The sequence below is a fragment of the Phyllobates terribilis genome, unplaced genomic scaffold (genome assembly GCF_046119375.1).
Source record: "Phyllobates terribilis strain yellow unplaced genomic scaffold, ASM4611937v1 Scaffold_4__5_contigs__length_816908805, whole genome shotgun sequence".
Taxonomy (NCBI): Eukaryota; Metazoa; Chordata; class Amphibia; order Anura; family Dendrobatidae; genus Phyllobates; species Phyllobates terribilis.
Genome location: NW_027362764.1, coordinates 54,425,870 through 54,450,148, shown reverse-complemented (window position 1 = coordinate 54,450,148; position 24,279 = coordinate 54,425,870). Strand labels below are relative to the sequence as shown.

Genomic DNA, 24,279 nt, shown 5'->3' with positions numbered 1-24,279 from the left:
ATGTTCAGACAGGCCTGGAAATACAGCCTCCAGGAAAGGCAGCAGGCAAGAGTACACAGACAGGACTCAGTTCAGACACAGGAACTGATACCACAAAGCAGGAGACATAGACAGGACTCAGTTCAGACAGGAACAGATACCACAAGGCAGGGACACAAACAGGACTCTGTTCAGACGGGAACAGATACCGAAAGGCAGAGACACAAACAGGACTCTGTTCAGACGGGAACAGATACCGCAAGGCACAGACAGGCAGATCTAGGAATACAGCCCCTAGAAGGCGAAAGAACAGGCAAGAAGCGTGTTCACAAGAACAGACCACAGTTCAGACACAGAACTGGAAAACAGGCAGGAAAACAGGATAGGACCTGGCATGTCAGAGACAAAAAAGCCGACTGACAGGACACAATGCTCAGGCGCCATCTTGAGGAAGAAGGTGGTATAAATACCCAAAGATGGACAGCAATAGGCTGAAGGTGCAACAGGGGCGTGTCCGCAGCAGGTACAAGAAACAGGAAGTTCAGCGGGCGTCGCCCTATGCAGCCAAAACAGACAAACAGACAGCAAGGAGGGAAGCCAGAGAGACATTCTGGACTGGAGATCAAGTGCGCGCTCTTGCACAGTGGGAGATGGACCACCATGCAAGGACGCCGCCAGGTATGTTACAGTACCCCCCCCCTTACGCCCCCTCTTCTTCAGGCCTGCCAGAATCTTCCGCAGGGAATTCGAGGACGAGTCGTTCACTTCAAGGAGATCACTTACACTGTCCACAGGAAAAATTGATCTCATCTGGTTAGCTAGGATGCTACCTCCCATCCAGCCATCCTCAGCAACAGACGAAACGGGTGGAGTACCAGGAACAGCACACAAGGAAGTCTCTCTCCACATATTTTCAGGTGGCACCCCAGAGGGTACAGGAGACAACTGGAAGTCCTTCACCGGGTTGGAGGGGGACAGAGACTTGGGGGTAATCTCTGCTTCGAGGTACATCTTGTCAAGCTCACAGGAAGAGATAGACGGGTTATCAGGTACATAATGAGGAAAAGTCACTGTCTCTTTGTTATCTGGTGGTACCCCGGAGAATTCAGGAAACAACTGGAGGTCCTCCGCCGGGTCAGAAGAGTGCAGAGGCTCAGAGAAAACATCTGCTTCAGAGTACACTAGGTCGGACTCACTGGAGGAAGCAGGCGAGGTATCGGGTACCGAGTATAGGAAAGTCTCTGTCCATTCACCACCAGGTGGCACCCCGAAGGGTTCTGGAGACAACTGGAGGTCCTCCGCCTGGTCAGAGGGGTGTAGAGACTCAAGGGTAACCTCTGCTTCAGAGTACACAAGGTCGGACTCACTGGACGAAGCGAGCGAGGTATCAGGTACAGAGTATAGGAGAGTCTCTGTCCTTTCGCTACCAGGTAGCACCCCGAAGGGTTCTGGAGACAACTGGAGGTCCTCCGCCTGGTCGGAGGGTTGTAGAGACTCGGGAGTAACCTCTGCTTCGGAGTACACTAGGTTGGACTCACTGGACGAAGCGAGCGAGGTATCAGGTACAGAGTATAGGAGAGTCTCTGTCCTTTCGCTACCAGGTAGCACCCCGAAGGGTTCTGGAGACAACTGGAGGTCCTCCGCCTGGTCGGAGGGTTGTAGAGACTCGGGAGTAACTACCACTTTGGGGTACCCATTGTCAGGCTCACAGGACGAAGCGGACAAAGTATCGAGTACCAAGTGTAGAGAAGTCTCTCTCCATTTGTCATCGAGTGGTATCCCAGAGGATTCAGGAGACAACAGGGGGTTCTCCGCCAGGTAGTAGAGGTGCACAGACTCAGAGGTAACCACAGCTTTGGAGCATCCTTGGACATGCACACCGGTTAAAGTGGGTGAAGCATCTGATGCCGGGTGCAGGAAGTTCTCCTGTGTGGAGTCTGGATGGGCAGAAGTCTCTTCGGGCAGGAGAACCGGGGCACTACCCACGCACATTACCCGTTGGGGCTTCTCTGGGATACAGGGAGATGAAGCTTCAGTAGGGACTTCAAGGTTGGGGTCAGGAGGTCTCAGGGAGGACAGACCCTGGCGTGACGGCTTGCCTCTACGTCTAGCACGTCTGGACTGCCTCTTGAGGTTGGGAGAAGTATTCCGGAAAGCGTAGTCACCCTGTGAGGATTCTGGGTGGGCAGTAGTCTCATTGGGCTGGAGGACTATTGCGCTACCCACACACATTACCCATCGGGGCTGCTCCGGGACATTGGGAGGTGAAGCTTCAGCAGGAGCCTCCGGGTTAGGATCATCGAAGACCATTAGAAAGGCCACCAGGAAGGCCATTAGGTCCAGGAGGATCGGATCCTGTGTTTCATATAGGGGGTTGATCCATTCCAAGGCATCACCCGCCAGGTAAGACATAATGAATGCCACCTTAACCCGATCGGTGGGAAAACATAGAGGGTAGAACTTGAAGTGTAGCATGCATTGCTCCACAAATGCACGACTTTGTCTTGGATCCCCATAGTAACGTGGCGGATCCGCAGGAACGAGAGCAGATAGATCCATCTGGACGGTTGCGTAATTAGCCTGGAACTCAGCTGAGAGAAAAAAAAAAAATTTATTTATTTATTTTTAATGCATGTATTCGCTGGAAAACTTCTCAGAGAGCGAAGGCCGTGGGGCTCAACGGGAACCATGGCCTGAGCATGCTGTTATGCACACGCCCGGACTGACTGGCGTGTGCGGGTGTTGTGGTTCCACTGGACCATGGACCGGAGAGTGCCTGGAGGGGCGTGACTAAGTATCTGGCCGATCCGACCAAGGTGGCACGACGGCATACGACGCCAGTGCACCAGGGAGAAACCGGGCAGAGGGACCAGGTGCTACTCCAGGTCAAACTCCGGACACGGGGGTTGACCCACACTGGGATTACTGGAACAGGCAGGTTAGGCTGGCACAGACTGGTGGATGTAAGCAAACACGGCAGGTATGCAGATGGGTGGATACAGGCGAGTATGCAGGCAGGGAGGTACTGGCCGAAAGGACGGGCTGGAGCACAGAAAGGTTAAGACCCAGTACAGACTGGGTCACAGAACCGCAGATGCGGTAGACAACCACAGCAGAGAGGGAACGCCCGAAGCGGTGGGCAAGAACAGAGCAGGACGGGGCTGCAGGAGCAGCGAGCACAAGCAGAGCAGGACGGGGCTGCAGGAGCAGCGAGCACAAGCAGGGCAGGACAGGACTGCCGGAGCAGCGGGCAGAAGCAGGGCAGGACAGGACTGCCGGAGCAGCGGGCAGAAGCAGGGCAGGACAGGACTGCCGGAGCAGCGGGCAGAAGCAGGGCAGGACAGGACTGCCGGAGCAGCGGGCAGAAGCAGGGCAGGACAGGACTGCCGGAGCAGCGGGCAGAAGCAGGGCAGGACAGGACTGCCGGAGCAGCGGGCAGAAGCAGGGCAGGACAGGACTGCCGGAGCAGCGGGCAGAAGCAGTGCAGGACAGGACTGCCGGAGCAGCGAGCAGAAGCAGGGCAGGACAGGACTGCCGGAGCAGCGAGCAGAAGCAGGGCAGGACAGGACTGCCGGAGCAGAGAGCAAAAGGGTCAGAGCGGAGCAAGGCTGCCGGAGCAGTGAGCAAGGAGTCAGAGCAGGACGGACAGGGCTCTGTTCACATGGAACAGACAGGAAGGGAAAGGCAGAGCCAGATACCCACAGGGTACTTGCAGTGAAGTAGCACGAGGACCACAAACTCACAAACGGGAGTACAGAGACAACAAGCAGGAGTTAGGTACGAGTTCAGACTCTGCAGAAAAAGGAAAGGAACGGACATAGAGGCAAAACAGGTAAAGGATAGGAGAGAGTTCAGACTGGAACTGAGTGTACGGAAGAGACCGACACTGCAGCAGGATACAGGAGCGGGTCTGGGAATACGGCCCCCAGAGAGGCGGAACGAACAGGCAAGGAGCGTGTTCAGACAGGACAGACAAGATACAGGAACGGATCTAGGTAATCGGCCCCTAGAAGGCGGGAGGAACAGGCTAGGAGCATGTTCAGACAGGGCAGACAAGATACAGGAGCGGGTCTAGGTAATCGGCCCCTAGAAGGCGGGAGGAACAGGCTAGGAGCATGTTCAGACAGGCCTGGAAATACAGCCTCCAGGAAAGGCAGCAGGCAAGAGTACACAGACAGGACTCAGTTCAGACACAGGAACTGATACCACAAAGCAGGAGACATAGACAGGACTCAGTTCAGACAGGAACAGATACCACAAGGCAGGGACACAAACAGGACTCTGTTCAGACGGGAACAGATACCGAAAGGCAGAGACACAAACAGGACTCTGTTCAGACGGGAACAGATACCGCAAGGCACAGACAGGCAGATCTAGGAATACAGCCCCTAGAAGGCGAAAGAACAGGCAAGAAGCGTGTTCACAAGAACAGACCACAGTTCAGACACAGAACTGGAAAACAGGCAGGAAAACAGGATAGGACCTGGCATGTCAGAGACAAAAAAGCCGACTGACAGGACACAATGCTCAGGCGCCATCTTGAGGAAGAAGGTGGTATAAATACCCAAAGATGGACAGCAATAGGCTGAAGGTGCAACAGGGGCGTGTCCGCAGCAGGTACAAGAAACAGGAAGTTCAGCGGGCGTCGCCCTATGCAGCCAAAACAGACAAACAGACAGCAAGGAGGGAAGCCAGAGAGACATTCTGGACTGGAGATCAAGTGCGCGCTCTTGCACAGTGGGAGATGGACCACCATGCAAGGACGCCGCCAGGTATGTTACAATGGCACTTCCGGATGTTAGGTGCGCAAGTCGGATCCTAATCCGTTAACAATTGTGAAAGACACTTGGCACTCGGGTATTGCATTCAAAGTGATTTATTGAATGTGGAAAATCCAGAAATCCTATATAAGACGTTTCGGTCAATACAAGACCTTCATCAGTTTTCTGGATGATGAGCACCTGCCTCAAATAGTGCTAGGTGTATGTCTGCGGTGTCCACCGGTCAGCTCAGGTCAGGAGGTGGTCTTAAAAGGGCGATCTGTAAATCACCCCTTATGCCACCTCAAGGAGGGGGAGATGTCAGGGAGATATTGATGTCAGGGAGATATTACAAGAATATAGACCATTTCTCCCAAGCCACTCCACCCCTCCTTTATCCACCATTTGCCACAAGAACAGAGTTGAGAGCTCTGTCTGTATGCAATTAACACACACCTGAGAAATGCCTTGTAGGCAAATGCCAGCCAAGAAGTGCTACCAGCCTAATTAAAACGCAACTGTATTTCTCCCTGGCAGACGCAGGGGGTGATTAGTTGCACGATTGCAATAATTTGCGTGTAACTGTTGAGGTTGCTTCCCGAGCTTCAAAAGAAAATCTATAGACACGCCGACTCCAATACGGAATATGGAATATTGTAAGTTCCATAACTCCGATAATAACGGGACCTATATTTTTAGTGGCAGAATCAGCCAAGGAGCAATATGCTTATTTCCCTGTCACTGTAAAACCCTGTGTGGAGCCGTAGTGCAAAAGCACCAGAATGATGGGTCGCAAATACGTCATGCATGGTCACTAAATGAAGGTAAAATCATAACGGAAAAAATAGCATCGTTTGCAGGCTTCTGCGATCAACGAGCGATAAGTTATTGCAGAAGTAAGCATTTTTAATAAAAATGTACAGGCTGGAGACCAGCCCACCTGATGTCACCACAAGGGGCGTGTGGGAAGATCTCCCCTTAGGTATAAGAGAATCCATGGAGAATAGAGGAGCACTCATTGCCAGGGGGGTATAAGGACTATAAGCAACGGGTCGCGTTTGATAACGCTCAAATCAAACTGGAGAGCCCCTCTTCCACCTATGCTGATTCGTCCCTGCGAAATGTATAGCGTAAATTTCCTCTTTAATCCTGTTTTTTTTATGTAACTGTTTATGTATTTTACTGTCTCCTTTGTAAAATCCTTGTATATATTATTCCTAAACACTGCCTCTCTTTTGGATTAAATATAAAATGTAATAATTCTGTTTCTTTTGTCCAGTAATCATTCCCTTCCCCGAAGCCATAAACGCTACCAAAACGCAGGCTTCCGCCCAGGCCTATATTATATTTCAAATCTGGACAGTGGTGGCAGACAATAATATTAAAAATTGGGCTATCGTGAAGCCGGCAGCAACCGTACGGGGCATGCACACATATTCCTGGAGCTGGAATTCGGAGGTGTGACGCCATACACTTTGTGCGTGCTTGCCGATGTCCAAGGACTGAGTAGTCTGGATCGTGTGCTCGCGATTCTGGACAAAACAAGTAACACAGTGACGGCGCGGTGAGATATTGCATGATCTCCCCGGGTCTGTCGCTGTGGGAATTCCTGACAAACCCAATAGAAAATCTTTGGAGGGAGCTGAAACTCAATGTTGCCTGAAAGATCTGGAGAAGATCTGTATGGAGGAGGGGGCCAAAATCCCTGCTGCAGTGTGTGCAAACCTGGTCAAGAACTACAGGAAACGTCTGACCTCTGTAACTGCAAACAAAGGTTTCTGTATCAAATATTAAGTTCTGTTTTTCTATTGTATCAAATACTTATTTCATGCAATAAAATGCAAATCAATTACAGTGCTTGCCAAAAGTATTGGCACCCCTGCAATTCTGTCAGATAATACTCAGTTTCTTCCTGAAAATGATTGCAATCACAAATTCTTTGGTCTTATTATCTTCATTTCATTTGCTTGCAAGGAAAAAACACAAAAGAGAATGAAGCAAAAATCAAATCATTGATCATTTCACACAAAACTTCAAAAAAGGGCCGGACAAAAGTATTGGCACCCTAAGCCTAATACTTGGTTGCACAACCTTTAGCCAAAATAACTGCGAACAACAGCTTCCGGTAACCATCAACGAGTTTCTTGCAATGCTCTGCTGGAATTGTAGACCATTCTTCTTTGGCAAACTGCTCCAGGTCCCTGATATTTGAAGGGTGCCTTCTCCAAACTGCCATTTTGAGATCTCTCCACAGGTGTTCTATGGGATTCAGGTCTGGACTCATTGCTGGCCACCTTAGAAGTCTCCAGTGCTTTCTCTAAAACCATTTTATAGTGCTTTTGGAAGTGTGTTTTGGGTCATTGTCCTGCTGGAAGACCCATGACCCCTGAGGGAGACCCAGCTTTCTCACACTGGACCCTACATTATGCTGCAAAATTTGTTGGTAGTCTTCAGACTTCATAATGCCATGCACACGGTCAAGCAGTCCAGTGCCAGAGGCAGCAAAGCAACCCCAAAACATCAGGGAACCTCCGCCATGTTTGACTGTAGGGACCGTGTTCTTTTCTTTGAATGCCTCTTTTTTTTCCTGTACACTCTATGTTGATGCTTTTTCCCAAAAAGCTCTACTTTTTTCTCATCTGACCAGAGAACATTCTTCCAAAACGTTTTAGGCTTTCTCAGGTAAGTTTTGGCAAACTCCAGCCTGGCTTTTTTATGTCTCGGAGTCAGAAGTGGGGTCTTCCTGGGTATCCTACCATACAGTCCCTTTTCATTCAGACGCCGACGGATAGTACGGGTTAACACTGTTGTACCCTCGGACTGCAGGGCAGCTTGAACTTGTTTGGATGTTAGTCAAGGTTCTATATCCACCATCCGCACAATCTTGCGTTGAAATCTCTCGTCAATTTTTCTTTTCCGTCCACATCTAGGGAGGTTAGCCACAGTGCCATGGGCTTTAAACTTCTTGATGACACTGCGCACGGAAGACACAGGAACATTCAGGTCTTTGGAGATGGACTTGTAGCCTTGAGATTGCTCATGCTTCCTCACAATTTGGTTTCTCAAGTCCTCAGACAGTTCTTTGGTCTTCTTTCTTTTCTCCATGCTCAATGTGGTACACACAAGGACACAGGACAGAGGTTGAGTCAACTTTAATCCATGTTAACTGGCTGCAAGTGTGATTTAGTTATTGCCAACACCTGTTAGGTGCCACAGGTAAGTTACAGGTGCTGTTAATTACACGAATTAGAGAAGCATCACATGATTTTTCAAAGGGTGCCAATACTTTTGTCCACCCCCTTTTTTTAGGTTTGGTGTGGAATTATATCCAATTTGGATTTAGGACAATTCTTTTTGTGTTTTTTTTCATTGAAGACAAATTAAATGAAGAGAATAATACCAAAGAATTTCTGATTGCAATCATTTTCAGGAAGAAACTGAGTATTATCTAACAGAATTGCAGGGGTGCCAATACTTTTGGCCAGCACTGTATGTAAAAATCATATTATGTGATTTTCTGGATGTTTTTTTAGATTCTTTCTCTCACAGGTGAAGTGACCTACGATAAAAATGACAGACCTCTCCATTCTTTGTAGGTGGGAAAACTTGCAAAATCGGTAGTGTATCAAATACATGTATATCAGGATAGAGGACAAATAGAGTATATGGGGCCCATGGGACTCTAGGTATGCCCATGCTCTTCTTTGAGTATTTATTGCAGTCACAGAAGTATGGGCCTGTTCACATTTAACGTATTTTGTCAGATTTGTTTTTTTTTTTCATCATTATTGCAATGAATATTAGGATTATTGGCATAAACGTTGTACCTTGTCGATTAAGGGACTTGATACATTTTATGATAGAGTATTGATTATTCTGATAACTGGTTCATCCGTCATCGCGGCCGGTCTGCTCGCACCTCCTATTATGCACCTTCCTGTTGACAAGGCCACATTCAGAGCTTGTCACAGCCCTTGTGTGTAGACTGAGCCGTGCAGCAATGATCAATATCCTGGTTAATACTCTGCGCAGGTCATCCACATAACCGCCCACACCATCCCACTCCTCGTACCGTGAGTTTAATAATTACCAACTATTTACCAGGAGTTATTGTGCAACGACATGAAGCTTAACTCTCCCACTACCTACTGACCTGCACATATTCCCTGGCAGTGCAATTCCTTTAATCCGGTTTCTGATAATCTGACGCTACTTTCCAGTGTAAAACTGTAATAAATTTGTGATTTCATTAGACCGTAAGCCAAAATATGAATATTTTAATAATCTATCCCCTGTTGATTTTGGATTAAAGGGGTTATTTAAAATTAAAGAAACCTGACTGTTATCTTTCAAAAATGGCGCCACACTTGTCTGCAGGTTGTTTATGGTATTGCATTCACATGAATGTAGCTGAGCTGCAATACCACACACAATCGGTACTGTAAAAAAAAAAAAGAGTACTTTTTTTCTACTTTACTTTTGCCAAATTTTGCTACTTTTTGCCAAATTGATATGTTTAATCCATCCCCCATCACCCATTGACCCCGGCGATAACCCCACTGTAAATACAATATGTCTACAGATGCATCCACCATTATCTTTGCACTAATTAGTTAAAGGGTCTGTCCAGTAATGAACAGCTAAGTGGCCAAATAAAATTAAAAAAATACAGTGGGGGAAATAAGTATTTGACCCCTTGCTGTTTTTGTAAGTTTGCCCACTGACAAAGACATGAACAGTCTATAATTTTAAGGGTAGGTTAATTTTAACATTGAGAGATAGAATATCCAAAAACAATCAAGAAAATCACATTGTATAAATTAGATACTGTACGTTTTTTTGCAATGAGTAATAAGTATTTGATCCCCTACAAACCATTATGAGTTCTGGCTCCTACAGACCAGTTAGACGCTCCTAATCAACTCGTTACCTGCATTAAAGACAGCTGTCTTACATAGTCACCTGTATAAAAGACTCCTGTCCTCAGACTCAATTAAGCAGTCAGACTCTAACCTCTACAATATGGGCAAGACCAAAGAGCTTTCTAAGGATGTCAGGTACAAGATCATAGACCTGCACAAAGCTGGAATGGGCTAAAAAAACATAAGTAAGACGCTGGGTGAGAAGGAGACAACTGTTGGTGCAATAGTAAGAAAATGGAAGAAATACAAAGACTGTCAATCGACATCGATCTGGGGCACCATGCAAAATCTCACCTTGTGAGGTATCCTTGATTATGAGGAAGGTGAGAGATCAGCCTAAAACTACACGGGGGGAACTTATTAATGATCTCAAGGCAGCTGGGACCACAGTCACCAAGAAAACCATTGATAACACATTACGCCTTAAAGGTTTAAAATCCTGCAGTGCCCGCAAGGTCCCCCTGCTCAAGAAGGCACATGTGCGGGCCCGTCTGAAGTTTGCCAATGAACACCTGGATGATTCTGTGAGTTATTGGGAGAAAGTGCTGTGGTCAGATGACACAAAAATTGAGCTCTTTGGCATTAACTCAACTCGCCGTGTTCGGAGGAAGAAGAAGGATAAGTACAACCCTAAGGACATCGTCCCAACCATGAAGCATGATGGGGGAAACATTATTCCTTGGGGGTGCTTTTCTGCAAAGGGGACATGACGACTGCACCGTACTGAAGGGAAGATAGATGGGGTCATATATCGCAAGATTTTAGCCAACAACCTCCTTCCCTCAGTAAGAGCATTGAAGATGGGTCATGGCTGGGTCTTCCAGCAAGACAATTACCCAAAACATACAGCCAAGGCAACAAAGGAGTGGCTCAAAAAGAAGCACATTAAGGTCATGGAGTGGCCTAGCCAGTCTCCAGACCTTAATCCCATAGAAAACTTATAAAGGGAGTTAAAGCTCTGAGTTGCCAAGCGACAGCCTCAAAATCTGAATGATTTAGAGATGATCTGCAAAGAGGAGTGGACCAAAATTCCTCCTGACATGTGCGCAAACCTCATCATCAACTACTAGTGATGAGCGAGCATGCTCGCTACTGCTCGGTGCTCGTCCGAGCATCTCACTGCTCGAGATGCTCGGCGCTCGCCAAGTATTTCCGGGTTGCTCGGGCGGGAACTCGGGTCCCCTCCCTGCATGTTTGGCACTCTTTAGAGAGCCAATGAACATGCAGGGATTGCCTGCCATGCACTGTAATGCCGTAGCCATGTTGGTTGTGGGCATTACAGTGATTGGCTGGCCGCACACCGTCATCAGGTATATATCTCGTCACAGTCACTCCGGATCAGACAGTGTAGGGAGACGTGCTGCTGCGTCAGGGACAGATTTGATTGTGCATTAGGTAGTGTAGGGAGAAAAGCTGTACATTACACATATCCATCTTAACAAACAGTCCTTCTGAGGACTAATCCATCTGCAGAGATATCAGGCAGGCAGTGTATATAGGCAGGCAGTGTATATAGGCAGGCAGTGTATATAGCAGACTGCAGTGCATATAGCACAAGAGGCTCCATTCCAATTCTGCCTTCTGCTGCTGTTAGATATTTCTATACAAAGGCCCAGGTCTCAGGGGCCAGGAATACTTTTCTTTGAATCTTAATCCTCATTATTTGCTTAAAAGGCAATCCAGAGAACACCGTTTTTTCTGCGCCATTTGCTTGTTGGCACTGCAGAATACAGCCAGGTCCTTTCCATATTAGAGCACTAGAAATCCAGCTATTTAAAACTGTGTTTTCTCCGTCACACGAATCACATATACGTTGTCAGAAAATACTGCCATTTCTGGCCTACATTAAAAATTTCCTTTAGTGTGTCAGTGAAGCAATTCACAGCAGTTTGCGGTTCAAACTACTTACCTACAGGTCAGGTATTTAAAACTCTGTTTTCTCTATCACACGGATCACATATAAGTTCGCTCCAAACTCAGTCATTTGTAGTGAGCGTGGACGATACTGTCCTCCATTTAAAATGGGCAAGGTACGTGGCAAGGGACGGGGAACTGGACGTGATGGTAATGGAGCATGCAGAAGCCGAGGACAAGGCCGTGGGCAAGCCAAAATTGTGCCACAACAAACACCCACATCTTCTCGCCTGACCTTCTTGTCCCAATTTCTAGGGGACCACAGCATACCACTATTGAACCCAGAGCAGTGTCAAAAGGTTGTTGGTTGGATAGCGGATAATGCTTCCAGTCACTTAGCCACCACCACCACCCTGTCTTCCACACGGTCAAGTCTCAGTAGCCGTGAGTCTGGACCGCATATTCCTCACCCTGATCCTCCTTCCTCCCACCATGCCGAGTACCCAGAGACAACTGATCCCATACTTGGACACTCTGAAGAGCTGTTCACTTTTCCATTTATAGATTCGGGCCTCTCGCCCGGTCCACTTGAAGCGGGGCAAGAGGAGATCGTGTGTAGCGATACCCAAATATTTGAGCAGCCACGGTCACACGAAGGCGACGGTGGGAAAGTGTCATAAGAGGTGAACGATGATGAGACACAATTGCCAGAAAGTCAGGAGGAGGACCAGGGTGCGGAAGTGGAAGATGAGGTGGTGGATGATATAGTAACTGACCCAACCTGGCAGGAGCACATGCAGAGCGAAGACAGCAGCACACAAGGGGAGGGAGGCAGAGCACCCCAACAGGCAGGAAGAAGCAGTGTGGTGGCCGCAGACAGAAGGCAGGCAACTGTTCCCCGTAACACCAACACAAAGGAAGTTGCCAGTGCAACTGCTAGGTCTTCCCGAGGCTGGTTGTTTTTTAAAGACTCTGCCAATAACCCCAAAAAGGCCATTTGCAACACCTGCCAGGCCAGCATCAGCAGGGGTGGCAAAGCGACCAGCCTGACCACCAGCATGATCAGGCACATGGAAGCAAAGCACCCGACTTTGTGGGCCGAACCCCAAGGTCCAGGAACAGTGTCTGCGGGTGGCACCATTGCTTCTTCCGCTGTTGTGCATGCAAGCCAATCCCCTGTCCATGGTGCATGCGAAGACGCCTCCTGCCCTGCACCTGTCATTGCACACTCTCAAGTAGCAGCATCAGGAAGCACGTCCATGTCTTTGTCCCAGCGCAGCGTTCAGTTGTCCATACCCCAGTCCTTGGAACGCAAGCGCAAATATGCAGCCAACGCCCCACAGGCCACACTACTAAATTTTCACATTTCACGACTGCTTGCGCTCAAAATGTTGTCTTTTAGACTCGTGGAGACAGAAGCATTCCGCAACCTGATGGTGGCGGCCATCCCTTGGTACTCGGTCCCCAGCCGCCACTATTTATCCCGGTGTGCAGTCCCCACATTACACAAGCAAGGGTCCCAAAACATTAGCCGTGCTCTCAACAACACAGTTACCAGTAAAGTCTACCAAACAATGGACACGTGGACAAGTGCTTGTGGGCAGGGAAGGTACATCTCGCTGACGGCACACTGGGTTAACATAGTGGAAGCCGGGACCCAGTCGGACCTTGGGACGGAACACGTCCTCCCGACGCCAAGGATTGCGGGCCCTAGGTCAATCAGGGTTGCTCCCACGGTCTACAGCTCCTGCACCTAATCCTCCTCAGCCTCCTCCTCCTCTTCAGCCTCCATCTCCGAAATGACCCCATCAGTCACAAGCTGGAAGCACTGCAGCACTGCCTTGGCCAAGCGGCAACAGGCTGTGCTGAAGCTAATATGCTTAGGTGAAAAAACGCACAATGCTGAAGAGTTGTGGACAGCTCTGAAAGAGCAGGCAGATCTGTGGCTCACACTGCTGAACCTACAGCCAGGCATGGTCTTGTGTGACAATGTCCGGAACCTGGTGGCGGCTCTGAGGCGAGGCGAGCTCACACACGTACTATGCCTGGCCCATGTGCTTAACCTCGTGGTTCAGTGGTTTCTCAAATCCTACCCGGAGCTGCCGGATCTGGTTGTTAAAGAACACCGCCTGTGTGCCCATTTTAGAAAGTCAGCTACAGCTTCCGCCGCCCTTGCCATGCTTCAGCAGCGTTTGCAGCTTCCGGCTCACAGACTGGTGTGTGATGTCTCCACGCGTTGAAACTCTACACTGCAGATGTTGGGAAGGATTTGTGAGCAGAAGAGGGCAGTTGTTGAGTACCAGCATCAACAAGGCCGTCGGTATACAGTTCAGACTCCACACATAAGACCTCAGGAGTGGACATGGATGTCAGACATATGTACCATCCTCCAAAACTTTGAGGACTCCACCAAGATGGTGAGCGGCGATGACGCCATAATTAGCGTCACCATCCCGCTTCTCCGCTCTCTGCTCACAATCAAAGAGGATGCATTGCAGGCAGAGCATGATGAGATGGAGCTAGGAACCACACAGCCAAGCCTCATCCCATCCCAATTTGGATTGGGTGACAATGAGGAAGAGGAGGAGGAGGAGGAAGGATAGGAGCTAGTTTCATGCACTATAGACGGTACTACCTGCACAGCTGTCATACCGTCTGTTCAGCGTGGATGGCCAGAGGACAGAGAGGAGGAGGAGAGCATGGTCAGTCATCCTCTTGGTGAGGACACGGAAGTCTTGCCTGTTAACAGTCTGGCAAGCATGGCTGAGTTTATGTTACGCTGCCTTTCCCATGACCCTCGCGTTCTCAAAATTTTGGGTGACAGTCATTACTGGTTGGTGACACTTCTAGACCCATGCTACTAGGAGAACTTTCTATCTCTTACTCCTGAGGAGGACAGGTCTACAAAAATGGGGCTGTACCAGAAGGTCCTTGTTTCGGAACTATTAAAGAAATTCCCATCTGAAAACGCTGGCGGCAGAGGGCACACTTCGTTGGACAACCAAGGAGTACAGGCGAGAGAGACACAACTTCAATCCAGCAGAGGCAGGGGAACACTGTCAAAGTTCTGGGAGAGTTTTCTCAGACCCTCCCATCGCACAGGCCCTGAGGCGCGGGGTACTCTCACAAGGAGTGCAAAGTTTGGGAAGATGCTGAGGGAGTACCTTGCCAACCGTACCAATGTCCTCCGTGATTCCGCTGGGCCTTATAATTATTGGGTATCCAAGCTGGATACGTGGAATGAATTGGCTCTCTATGCCTTGGAGGTCCTGGCCTGCCCTGCCGACAGCGTTTTATCAGAGTCGGTTTTTAGTGCCGCTGGTGGAATTATAACTGATAAGTGCATCCGCCTGTCAACTGAAAATGCTGACAGGCCGACTCTTATAAAAATGAACAAGGGCTGGATTGGGCCAGACTTCTCAACACCACCGAATGATAGCAGCGTAACATAAACTCAAATCCAGTGTCTTTTCTTGGGAGGTGTATTCCCATGCACCTTTTCACACCCACACATGGGTATATGCTTCCTGATTTTGGCTATTTGCTCTTGTCCTCCTCCTTCTACTCATCCTCCACCACCATATCACCAGGGTGACCGTGGTCCGTGATGCAGCACCCACATAATTTTTTTAAAGGGTGTTTGATGCCCGTAAAAAAATATTTTATACAGTATGTTCATGTATACCCCCCAGGGGTAAATGTTTGTCAGCCCATACACTTGGTGCATGGACATTACAAGTATAGGAGGCCCGCTTCTTTCTAATGGGAACATTTTTTTATGAGGCCCTCCTCCAAGTCTCTTCCAAGGGTCATTCAAGTGCCTCCAAATTTTTGGCAGCCCTTGCATTCACTGCATAGGCCAACACTATGGGAGACTCTCTCCTTTCTAATGGGAATTTGCCGTTACTCTGGCCCTTCTCTATGTGTCTTTAAATTCTTAGTGGGGTTTTTCCCAAATTTTGGCAGCCCTTGCAGTCCCAGAATGGGCATTACCACCCGCTCCTTTATAATGGGAACATTTTTTTACTGAGACCCTCCTCTATATCTCTTCAAAGGGGTATTGGGTTGCGTCCAAATTTTTGGCAGCCCTTGCAGTCACTGGATAGGCAATAACAGTATAGGAGACCCACTTGTTAATAATGGGAACAACAAAGCATAGCCGGTTGATGGCTCTCTAACAATAGCGAGGGCCGACTGCTGGCCTTTTAAGAATTGTAAGGGCCGTCTGATGGCCCTATAAAAATAGGCTTTATGACTTTCAGAGTCCCTCCATCATAAATAAAACAGGATGTGTCTGATGATGTGTCACACACCACATTGCCAGATAAGGTTGTAAAATGTTAAAATGACATTTCCCGGTGAATGCATTTGTCTTAAAAAATAATGTAAAAAAAATAAAACAATAGGATCTTTCTTTAGTATAAAAAACAGCGTCACCAATATAACCTCAATGTAATCACATTGTTCAGCTCATGCACCTCCTCCTCCATCTCCGAAATGACCACATCAGTCACAAACTGACAGCACTGAAGCACTGCCTTGGCCAAGCGGCAACAGGCTGTGCTGAAGATAACATGCTTAATGCTTAATTGAAAAACCGCCCAGCGCTGCAGAGTTGTTGAAAGCTGAAACACAGCAGCCTGATCTGTGGCTCTCACCGCTGAACATACAGCCAGGCATGGTCGTGTGTGGCAATGGGCGGAACCTGGTGATGGAGAAATGACAGCCAGGGTAGATACAGTTTCCCTCTATGCCAGTCCTTTCACCGAGCTAAAGGATATGGCTGTGGTGAAATACAACTCCCACTGAGAAGCTGTTTCAGATTGAAAACATTGTGCCCACCAGAGGATTTGATTCTGAGGGATAACCTTTCTCACCCGCTCAAGAGCCCCATAGCAGCTGCAAAGTTAGTGCTATCATGAACTCTCCTGAGGTAGAAGCCAGGGCATACCAGAGGATTCTCTGGTGGGACCGTTCAACCCTGCCGAGAAGAAGTCCTGGCTAAGAAAAGTGTGTGGGAAGGTTCCTGGACACTCTATTTTTACTGAGGAGGAAACACATGCAAAAACAGGGAGAACATACAAAGTCCTTGCAGATGTTGCCCTTGCTGGGATTTGAACCCAGGATCCCAGCGCTGCAAGGCGTCAGTGCTAACCACTGATCCAATGTGCTGCCGTTTACCCTCTAATATCTAACAGGCTGGAGAAACTTGCACCTACTGCCACTCTATCTTCAGCTCCGTTGTGAGAAAATGTATTTGGGCAGCCACTCAGTCTACCAAATAAAATTCCTGAGGAGGAAATTGGGGATGGCTTCGCTACTGGTACTGGGGGCAGTGCTAATACCATGGCGTTGTACCATAGTTTGCTGGAAATATTCCAGGCTCGTAGGAGGCAAGTAAATTCCCACAGAAAAGTACCAGCAGTAATGTTCAGGCCCCATTTCAAGTGCAAGCAGCTTTAGAGGACTTCCTGGGAGAAATGACACGCAGGGTAGATACGGTTTCCCTCTATGCCAGTCCTTTCACCGAGCTAAATACAACTCTCAGCAAAAAAAGTTGTGGACTGGCTCCGTACCGTCCCTGGCCACATTCACCTGTCCACGTGTTTGTGGTTAGGCGGTCCTTCCCAGTAAGTGCACTGAGGAGGTCACGGGTAATGTTGTGGGACCCGTGCTTGTGGAAGGCGGAGGCGATACCTGGAAATATAGTGGCGGCTGGGGACCGAGTATGGACACCTGGCCGCAGCCGGCATGGGGTTGTGAAAAGCTTCCGCCTCCACGAACTTAAAAGGCCATATTTCAAGTGCAAAGAGCTGCCCAGAAATCTGGCAGTTTAGTGTTGTGACCTGTGGGTGGGTGGGTGGCTGGCTGCATACTTGCACTTGCATTCCAAGTAACAGAAAACTAAGCAGATGGTGGCCTCTATCATCATCATGGCCTCACCTCGGCACTATGAACTCTCCTGAAGGACAAACCAGGGCCCTCCAGAGGAGTCTCCGGTTCTCTGGTGGGCCCGTCCAACCCTGCCGAAAAGCAGCCCTGGCTAAGAAAAGTGTGGGGGAAGGTTCCCGGACACTCTATGGCTGCTTTTTTAATGTGTATCAGCCATGCTTATGCATGCTATTTCTCAAAACGCATTACAGATCAGGCCATTGCCCAACTCTGTATTCAAGACATTAAATGCGCAAAGAAAGATGTGTGTGTGTGTCAAAGCACCACCGACAAGTGCTAGTTGATGTTGGATGGGCTGCCATTGCTTCTGCAACAAGCTCAATTACAGGACTTCCTGGGAGAAATGACACGCAGGGTAGATACGGTTTCCCTCTATGCCAGTCTTTTCACCGAGCTAAATACAACTCTCAGCAAAAAAAGTTGTGGACTGGCTCCGTACCATCCCTGGCCACATTCACCTGTCCACGTATTTGTGGTTAGGCGGTCCTTCCCAGTAAGTGCACTGGGGAGGGCACGGGTAATGTTGTGGGACACGTGCTTGTGGAAGGCGGAGGCGATACCGGGAAATATAGTGGCGGCTGGGGACCGAGTATGGACAGGTCCCCATGAGGTTGTGAAAAGCTTCCGCCTCCACAAGCCTAAAAGGCCACATTTCAAGTGCAAGCAGCTGTCAAAAATTTGGCAGTATAGTATTGCAGCCTGTGGGTGGGTGGGTGGCTGGCTGCATACTTGTGCTTGCATTTCAAGGAATGGAGTAGGGACAACTGAACGCTGCAGTGGGACAAGGACGTGGACGGTGATTGTTGCAAGTCTGCAACGACAGGTGCATGGCAGGAGGCATCTTCGCATGGGCCAAGGATCACTTATGATGGGCAGACTTTTAGGCAGTGACCTGGGAGTCAGAGATGCTTCCAGAGGTCTTCCCTATGCTGTTCCCATGACTTTTCAGCACTGTATTCATGTGTCTGATGATGTGTCACACAGCACATGGCCAGATAAGGTTGTAAAATGTTAAAATGACATTTCCCGGTGGATGCATTTGTCTTGGTTGAAAGCAATGCAAAAGTGCAAAAACGCATCAAAACCATTACGTGTGAACATAGCCCAAGGTGTGGAGGAGTATTTTTGTTTTTGGTTATTTATTTTGCCTTATATACAAGTCATTACCCTGGAAAAGATGTTCCTTAACATATTTCCCAGGAAAATCCATTTTGGTTTCGTTTTTGTATGTTTTATTGTGAGTCCGTAAAAGTGGCGTAATTCTCTGACCACGTTGCTGACAGCAGTGACCTGGGAGTCAGAAATGCTTCCAGGGTCTTCCCCATGCTTTTCCCATGTCATTTGAGCACTGTTCCCATCGATTTGGGCAATTTTTAGGCCCTCTGCAGACCGCCGGGTGGAGCCGCCTGAAAAATGCTGAAGTTTCCCATAGACTTACATTGGGCTTGTTGCTTGGGTCGAGCACCCGAGCTTTTTAGTGATCGCTCATCACAATCAACTACAAAAACCGTCTGACTGCTGTGCTTACCAACAGGGGTTTTGCCACCAAGTATTAAGTGTTGTTTGCCAGAGGGATCAAATACTTATTTCTCACTGCAAAATGCAAATACATTTATCTGATTTATACAATATGATTTTCTTGATTTTTGTTTTTTCTATATTCTATCTCTCAATGTTAAAATTAACCTACTCTTAAAATTATAGACTATTCATGTCTTTGTCAATGGGCAAACTTACAAAAACAGCAAGGGATCAAATACTTATTTCCTTCCCCCACTGTATATACTTACTTTCTGGATTGGCGGCATTCCTCTACAGACTTCAGGATTCTATCATCGTCGCCATTGATTGCTGCAGCGCTCATTTCACAACACAACCCCAGGGTGGCCACATATAGAGACATACTGTATAGCATAAACAACTCCCAATCTTATCCCCAAATAAAGTATTTTCTGCAAAGCTTCTTATCTAAGTCCTCTCACCATGGGACATGTTAAGTCAAGAGGAACAATGCGGAGGGAGATATCTGTTCATTAGTTTTCTATGGTTATGAATTAATATTGATGCAAAAATTTGCCAATATTTTAGTCTTTTTAGCTACTGCAATAATATGGACATTCACATAATTCTGCATTAATAGGATTTCTTTCATCTGTGACACATGTAACTAAATAGAAAATGTCAGTAGAGTACACTACCTCCTCGGCTTTCACTTTTTCATCTGTGATGTAGGTATCACTCACGGTTAAATGAAAAATGTCAGCATACTATGTCCTCAGTCTTCACTTTTTCATCTGTGACACATGTAGCTATCACAGTGGGTTTTTTACATTTGTGACATGGGCAAAACTTACCGAGGGGGAAATATCACCAGTTTGTCACCTTTAGCAACAAGTGACGTGAAAGCAAGCAAGAGATTTACGGTGCAAACAAGAAGAGAGACAGAGACATAGTCCTGTATAAAGGGAATGTGTTGCGTTTTTTTTTATTTTTTTAATGTATAATAATTTGTTATCTAATCAATCAATTATTTTTAATACAAAATTAAAAGTCATGTTTTAACAATTCTTTGCTGGTCACACAGAGTTCTGCGTAAAGCTGTGATAGGAGGTCCGGGCTGTGGAGATGAGCGCAGGTCAGAAGCTTCACATTGTACTCCTAATCTCAGGCTGTTCTCACTGCTGGGAGATGTCACTGCTGCTGCCCTGCTCTGAGAACTGACAACAGGGAGGGAATTCTTCCAGTGGTGAGAACAGGTCAGTAGCCTGGGATTAGTAGTACAATGTCAGGCTGCCCGACCACCACTCACCGCTCCTGTCCCCACAGTGTACAGAGCACAGCAGAGCAATCATCACACTGCTGTGCTCTGAGCTCTGCTATGTCAGCGAAAAGCCTCATTCAGAAGTCCCTGCAGTACAGACATCTGAATGAGGCTTTACACTGACATAGTAGAACCATGTATCTAATCCCATCCTGTGTAATACACTCTGCTGGGCCGTCTATCTAATCCCAAACTGTGTGATACACTCCACTGACCCATGTACCCAATCCCATCCTATGTGTTACACTCCGCTGACCCATGTACCTAATCCCATCCTGTGTGATACACTCTGCTGGGCCGTCTATCTAATCCCAAACTGTGTGATACACTCCGCTGAGTTGTGTATCTAATCTCAAACTGTGTGATATACTGCTGCTGAGCCGTGTATCTAATCTCAACATGTGTGATACACTCCGCTGAGCCGTCTATCTAATCCCAACATGTGTGATACACTTGTCTGAGCTGTGTATCTAATCACATTCTGTGTGATACACTCCACTGAGCCATGCATCTAATCTCAAACTGTGTGATACACTCTGCTGAGCCATCTATCTAATCCCAAACTGTGTGATACACTCCACTGACCCATGTACCCAATCCCATCCTATGTGTTACACTCCGCTGACCCATGTATCTAATCCCATCCTGTGTGATACACTCCGCTGACCCATGTACCTAATCCCATCCTGTGTGATACACTCCACTGACCCATGTACCCAATCCCATCCAATGTGTTACACTCCGCTGACCCATGTACCTAATCCCATCCTGTGTGATACACTCCACTGACCCATGTACCCAATCCCATCCTATGTGTTACACTCCACTGACCCATGTACCTAATCCCATCCTATGTGTCACACTCCGCTGACCCATGTACCTAATCCCATCCTGTGTGAAACACTCCGCTGACCCATGTACCCAATCCCTTCCTATGTGTTACACTCCACTGACTCATGTACCCAATCCCTTCCTATGTGTTACACTCCACTGACTCATGTACCCAATCCCATCCTGTGTGTTACACTCCGCTGACCCATGTATCTAATCCCATCCTGTGTGATACACTTTGCTGATCCATGTACCTAATCCAATCCTGTGTGATACATTCCGTTGAGCCACGTATCTAACCCCAGCATATAATACACTTATGTATCTAATCCCAGAGCATGATGCACTCTGCATATCTAATCCCAGTGAATGATACACTCCGTGTATGTAATCTCAGCGTGTGACACAGCGAGTAGCACCATCTAAAAAAATCAGAGCTGCCGGCCGTCCTCGGTGACACTTTCCACATCTCGGTATCACTTTGCAGTCACCAGTAATGTCTCTGCTGTGATTCTAAACTTCATCCTTTCTTATCCTTTAGCAAACACCCAGAAGGGGAGGAGAGGAGTGACATCACACACATGTGACCAGACCCCGCCCACATTTACTGCAGTTGTAAAGCGAGCTAGCACTATACTAGGTTTTCATGGCAAATTTCAGCAGCTGCTTCCTCTAGTGTTTAAAAGCGGAAAATATAAAAACTTTTTACATTGTTTTTCATACTTTATACCATTAAAAAAAAGTTAATATATTTTTTTAATTAATCCATTAATGCTTTACATTATTTCAATTGTTGAAAGAAAAACATTTTGATGACACATTCACTTTAAGGTATGGAGTCTTTTTGATGAGTTTTTGCAGTAAAAACTAAGCAGAAACTCCAAGTTTTTTGAGGAGTTTTGAGATTTGGAAAATTTCCGCTCAGTTTCTGCTCCAAAAACTCCTTAGAAAAACTTAGTGTCCACATGGCCTAAGCCGGGGTCAGTGAAGGCAGAATCCTAGGCGTAATCAGCATCAAAGGCGACAATGTACAAAACAGTTTTGCTGGTTATATCTTTGTTTCCATCTCACTGATTATTCTTTGACACAAGCATAATTTAAAAGACTAGGAAGAATAGGAAGTATTGACCCGTAACCCCCTCCATAGAAAAACTTCCTGAACTCCCATCTAATTGATGATAAGTCATAAGAGATGAAAGCAAAAATTCACTAACGCTCAAGATAAAACACCAAAGCAAAAAGGCACCAATATATAAATGTATATATGATTGTATGACATCAAAATGGAGAAAAAAGTTTGTGTATTGTTAAAAGTTTTGGTAATTATTTGTTTTTGATGATGTTGCAGCTGAATCAGCCCCAGGATTCTGCTCTTATCTCAGTGAATGTAGAGTTGTGAGTAAACCCCCAGAGGATATTACAGTAAAGTTATACATGGAAGAAAGGGAAGAGGAAGTATTTCATTACGAGTCAGGAAAGTTCCCTGCCCCCATGCCACATCCTCTGAGACAAAGCTGTGGTGGAGCCCGGTGAGGTCACCACGCTGGTAGAATTAGCGAGAAACTGTCACAAACAAAAGATTGAACATGTGGAACATTTTTCAATGACTGCAAAAAAGTTTCTACCAAGTTTTACCCATTCGAATCACATAATCACAAAATTTCGATTTGTCCAAGTTCTTTTCTTTGTGATTCGCTGTGATCAAACCCAACAGACGCAATTTTTCTAGATGATGGAAAGGGCTTAAAAAAAATTTATACTCACATCTCCTTGGCCCTCGTAAAATGTGTTCCACCACCGCTGGTCATCCTATTGGCTTTTCTATCTTTCCATCCTCTGGCCACTTCCGGTTGGATCTTTCATCTCTTCTTCAGGAGCAACACCATCACGTGGGGCACGATGCGCATCAGTGACGTGACCACATATCAGTAATGTGCATTGTGCCACGTTTAACGTCTTGGGGACTCATGAAGGGTAGACACAGCTTGGAACGAAGATAGAAGATGGAAAAAAGAATATTAGATAGAAATCAAATTTGCCCCTTAAACTGAGAAATTTGGGCAGAACCGAATTTTGGGAGATTCCCTGTCTTTATCTTTCCTTCACCTCCCATATACAATCTCTTGCCCACTCTTGTCGCTTGCAGCTGAAGAACATCTCTAGAATCCACCAGTTCTGACCATGGAAACAACACAAACCCTCACTGTTGCCCTGATCCACTCCCGCTTTGACTACTGAAAGGCTATGTTCACACATGATGGGTTTTTTTTTAGTCACAAATCTGCTGCAAAATCTGATCTTCAAGGGCATTTTGTTCAGGATTTTTCTTGCAGTTTTGGTGCTTTTTTTCACTGTCCTTCTGTCTCTTTTTATGCATGTACATAAAGTTCTGTGAAAAAAAAGAATCCCATTCTATTTTGGCATCAAAAACTCTGAAAAAAACACTGATTAAAATTTTGATGCGTTGTTTCAGTGTTTTTTTTTTACCACCCATTACTTCCTGAAAAAACACTGAAAGAAGTGACATGCTCTATTTTCCAAAAAAACATGAAAGGCACAAAATCCTGAACAAAAAAAAACATGATGTGTGAACTAAGAATTCTGGAATCTCATAGTCTTTGCTGGTTCTGCAAAAGTCAGCTGAAAATTTGCATAAAAATCTGCAGCAAAAAACTCTGAAAAATCCATGATGTGTGAACATAGCCTAACTCTATATTAATTGGCCTCCCCCTCACTCGACTTACCCCTCTCCAGTCCATCCTTAATGCTGCAGCCAGGGTCATCTATCTCGCTCATCGTTACTCGGACGCTTCCGCTCTCTGCCAGTCAGTACACTGCCTGCCCTGCCCAATTTAAATTGTTTGTTCTCACCCACAAAGCCGATGGGATCTCCTACAACAGGATAGAAATGTAGAAGAAACCTAGAAAAATCTGAAAAATTGTAGTGCAAAGCATCAGAGTTTTTGCCACATTTTCTTAGGTATAGAAAATAAATAATTATAGTGGTATAATAATAAAAAAGAATAATAACAACAATAAATAATTATAATAACAACAATAAAATGACAATAAAAAAATTAACAATAAAATGACAAAAATAGTAATAACAACAATAAATTATAATAATAATAATAACAATATAGCAATGAAATAATAATAG

At 46.7% G+C, this 24,279-nt stretch overlaps 1 protein-coding gene and 1 long non-coding RNA gene across 3 annotated transcripts in view; one reads left to right on the top strand and one right to left on the bottom strand.

Moving 5' to 3' along the window:
- Positions 1-24,279, top strand: part of GNGT1 (G protein subunit gamma transducin 1) — a 69,655-nt gene that overhangs the window by 10,917 nt on the left and 34,459 nt on the right. The window lies entirely within an intron of this gene.
- Positions 22,261-24,279, bottom strand: part of LOC141264924 (uncharacterized) — a 65,500-nt gene continuing 63,481 nt past the window's right edge. The window contains exons 2-3 of the long non-coding RNA XR_012320025.1: positions 23,864-24,050; positions 22,261-23,103 (exon numbers count right to left, since the gene is read on the bottom strand). This is a non-coding gene — a long non-coding RNA (uncharacterized lncRNA). The remainder of the gene's footprint in view (positions 23,104-23,863; positions 24,051-24,279) is intronic.